This window comes from Silene latifolia, chromosome 1, assembly GCF_048544455.1.
Source record: "Silene latifolia isolate original U9 population chromosome 1, ASM4854445v1, whole genome shotgun sequence".
NCBI lineage: Eukaryota > Viridiplantae > Streptophyta > Magnoliopsida > Caryophyllales > Caryophyllaceae > Silene > Silene latifolia.
This window is the reverse complement of record NC_133526.1, coordinates 3,863,697-3,868,273: the sequence shown is the minus strand read 5'-3', so window position 1 is coordinate 3,868,273 and position 4,577 is coordinate 3,863,697.

Sequence of the window (4,577 nt, the reverse complement as noted above, 5' to 3'; positions counted from 1 at the left end):
CGGGAAGGGGGCTAAGACAGGGAGATCCGTTATCGCCATATCTTTTTATCCTATGTGCTGAGGCGCTTTCTAACTTGTTGAGACGGGCTGTCGCTGACGAGGCTCTGCACGGTCTTAAGATTTCGCAAAATGCCCCTGCTATTTCCCATTTATTTTTTGCGGATGACAGTATCTTGTTTGTGAGAGCGAATGAAGGGGAAGCTAACACAGTGAACGCTATCCTTCGAAAATATGAAGCGGCTTCTGGACAGCTTGTGAGTCTTGATAAGACAACGGTATCCTTTGGTAAGGGTGTTTCAGGGGATGTGCGAGATCGTGTTGCTGGTCGATTGGGGGTGCGTGAAGTGGAGGTCCAAGAGAGATATTTAGGCCTTCCTACTGTTGTTGGAAGGTCTAAAAAAGTGCTTACCAACATTATTCGGGACAAATTGTGTAAAAGATTAAATGGATGGCGTGGGAAGATATTGTTGAGGGCTGGTAGATAGGTTCTTATAAAGGCAGTGGCCAATTCACTCCCTACCTATGTGATGAGTGTGTTCAAAATTCCCGCGTCTTTCTGTAACGAACTCCGATCGATGGTGTCATGGTTTTGGTGGGGTCATGGTGAGGGGAGTAGAGGCATTTGTTGGATATCGTGGAAAAATTTGTGTCGACCCAAATCTGATGGAGGTCTTGGTTTTCGGGATTTTGAGATGTTTAATGATGCTCTTTTAGCGAAGCAAGCATGGCGTCTCGTTACTGAACCAAACTGCTTATGGGCTCGGTTAATGAAAGCAAAATATTACCCATTGACGGATTTTATGGCGGCTGGACTAGGTGCTAGACCAAGCTTTACTTGGCGTGGTATTGTTGGGGCTCGAGCTACGTTGGAGCGGGGTTTGAGAAGGAGGATTGGGAATGGACAAGACACGCTCATATGGAGGCAGCCGTGGGTTTGTGGGAATAATAGGGGACTGGTCATCTCGCCATGTCAACCGGGGCTTGAGGGGATGAAGGTGGCGGATCTCATGCAGCCAGGGGGTGGGGGATGGAACGTGGATAAGTTGTACCAACTGTTTTTGCCGTTCGAAGCGCAACGAATCCTCAATATCCGGGTGAGTCCGAATTTACCAAGTGATGATTGGTTTTGGTGCCTTGAGAAAAGTGGTGAGTATTCGGTAAAGACAGCTTATGCTTGCTTGATAGAAGACCGTAATAATGCTGGGGGGCCGTCGAGTTGGGAGCAGGAAAGGTGGATTTGGAACCGGTTATGGAAAGTCTCGGTGTGGCCTCGCGTCAAAATTTTCTTCTGGCAGCTGTGTAGCGGAGCTCTTGCAAAATTGGAAAACATAGTCACTCGAGTTCGAGGTGAGTTCCCTTCGACTTGTTATTTATGTTCTTATTTTTCTGAGTCAAGTTTACACTTGTTTCGAGACTGCAGTGTAGCACGATGGGTGTGGAAGGAGGTTGGCTTAAACTGGGATGATGGAGGGTGCGGAGGTGGGGAGGTGAGGGATTGGATTGAGTACGTGTGGAATGAGATGGATAGGATGGACTATGGGAAATTTATGGTGGGATGTTGGGCTCTATGGGAGTTTCGAAACAAAGTGGCTTTTGAGGGAGCGTTAATTGAGCCGGCTAGAATTGTTCAGCGGGTTTGGGATGTGCTGAATGAAGGGGTCGAGGGCATCATTTGCAAGAATGCGACACGAGCTGCAGGGGTTAAGGAAAGAGGAAATGGAGGATGGAAACCGGCACCGGAAGGATGGGTTAAGATAAATGTTGATGCGGGGGTAAAGGAGGGCGTGGGTGTGAGCACAGGGGTGGTATGCCGTGGAGGGCAAGGGGAAGTAATATGGGGTATTACCTTTGCACGTGATGTTGAGTGGGAGCCCCGGCATGCAGAAGCAATTGCGGTCTTAGACGGATTACAGGAGGCGCGAGAATGGGGGCATCGGAAGGTGATTTTGGAAAGTGACTGTTTGCAAGTGGTCGAGGCTCTCCAGGAAGGAAGCAAGGGTCGTAATGATTTTTACTTAGCTTTAGATGATATTCGTTCGCTTTGTAATGATTTTGAGTCGATTGTGTGGTCTCATACGGGTCGGGTTAACAACACGGTTGCTCATGAGTTAGCCCATGTAGTTCCTAGAGTAGTCGGTAAAACTTGTTGGTCGTCTGAGTTGCCAGAGGCAGCTTGTACTGCGGCTTTGTTTGATTTATCATTAATGCATTAATACCCTTCGGGGTGTTTTCCTCAAAAAAAAAAAAAAGTCAAATCAATACATATATATAAAGCATAAACTTTTCAAGCGATATTAGAGAGTCCAACTTTTTTAGAAATCCTATAATTTAAATAAAAATTTAATAAATTGTCCTAACAAGAGCAGATTTCTAAAATAAATAATAAAATTAACCTAATAAGAGTATATTTTTAAAAACAAGTAAATTTTATTTAATTTTATATCCTAATATAAGTAGATTAAAATTATTAAATTACACACATGTATATAGAGTGGAGTGAGTATAAATTTCCAAGTAATTGTAAGTTTAACTTCTCATTCTATCTACTTCTCATTCTATCTTAAGTTGAAAATGAACTAAAATGTTATTAAATGTATCCTAACAATAGTAGATTTCTAAAAAAAATGCGATGTTAGAGAGTCCAACTTTTTTTAGAAATCCTATAATTTAAAAAAAAAATTAATAAATTGTCCTAACAAAAGCAAATTTCTAAAAGAAAAATTAATAAAAATTAACCTAATGATAGTAGATTTTTAAAAACAAGTAAATTTTATTTAATTTTATATCCTAATATAAGTAGATTAAATTTATTAAATTACACACATATATATAGAGTGTAGTGGGTATAAATTTCCAAGTAATTGTATGGTTAACTTCTCATTCTATCTTAAGATGAAAATGAACTAAAATGTTGTTAAATGTATCCTAACAATAGTAGATTTCTAAAAAAAAAAATTAAAAAATTATCCTAATAAAAGTAGATTTCTCAAGAACAAAACAAATTTTATTTAATTTTATCGTAATATAAGTAGATTAAATTTATTAAATCACACGCATATGTATATAATTTAGTGAGTATAAAATTATAAGTAATGGTAACTTTACATTCTATCTTAAGTTGAAAGTGAACTAAAATGTTAAAGATATTTCATAACAGATGGGAGGCAGTTTAGTACTTTATATTCCAGTTGAAAATGAACTAAAATGTTAAAGATGTTTCATAACAGATGGGAGACAGTTTAGTACTTTATATTCCATGACTATTTGTGATATTGACATAGTGTTTTCCGAATGAATTTCTTTTGTAGGAGACAACGATATATGGGGAGGATTTGTATGATTAATAATATTGACAACACCTTTAAATTTTGCGTGTTAGAGCGTTTGTTTGACTAATACTACCACTTCACCAAATTTATGTAAGCTAATGGCTACTTCATGATCTTGAATTAGGTTATAGATCTTCAATGACAATTATCTAGGTATGACAATCTGATTAAGATTTTTATGATTCACATCAAACCATCCTAGAAGCATACATGTTAAATGTACAAAGTGAAATTTCTTAGTGTTTAAGGCATAAGTCGATACAACAGACCATACCAATCATAAATACCAATAATCAAATATTAATATTACTATTATAGAATATACTATAAAGATCAACTCAAATACAATAACAACAATATTTTTAAGATAATGTCTAATTATACCCACCCACCATTTGTAAAACATAGAACAATGCAAGAATTCATGTTATGTTATTTATGATTGGATTTTATCCCACCATTTTTAAAACATTGTAATTTAATTGAATAATATTTCCTCCATTCCACTTTGGTGTCCTACTTTCTATTTTGGGAAGGTTTAAGAGATAAATGTAAAACTACTACTCTACTCCTTTATTTGGGAAGAATAGGTACAATGTCATTTTGATGGAACGACTGATAGTTAAAAGACTAGGGGAATAATGGTAGTCCACCATTTTAGCTTATCAAATTTAGAAAAGGAATAATTAATTTGGAATAAATTTCACAAAAAGGAGTACAATAAAACTTGAATGGAGGAAGTAGCAATAAAGACGAAAGACTTACTGAGTTGATAATGAAACAACTTATGCGATTGCACAAGAAAGAAGACCAACCTGAATGGTAAGTAGTTCGCTCCAAAGGAGTACATGGCGTACACTTGAAAGTTCATCTTTCTAACCACTGCCTTAAATGATCACAATCAACCTAACCAATACCCACCAAAATAGAAGTAGCGCAAAAGGAGGCGTCTACAATGATCTTGTGCCACGGAGAATTAGGAGGGCCAAATTCGTTTGACAGGTGTCTAAGGGCGGATTTCAAGAGTGTTGGCAAGAGATCATGAAGAGCAATGAAAATGAGTAATAAAGCCACTACGGGTCAAAGGGGTCTAACACTAAGCTAACCAAAGCCACCAAATGAATAAGGAGAAGATATGAAAGTAAATTAAGACGAGTTGGAGTGATTGAAGTGTTGATGAAAAAGTCTAAGTTAAAAGTCAAATTAAAGGAGTAGAAGGTAAACGAGAGCTCACAAGAACCCTACACA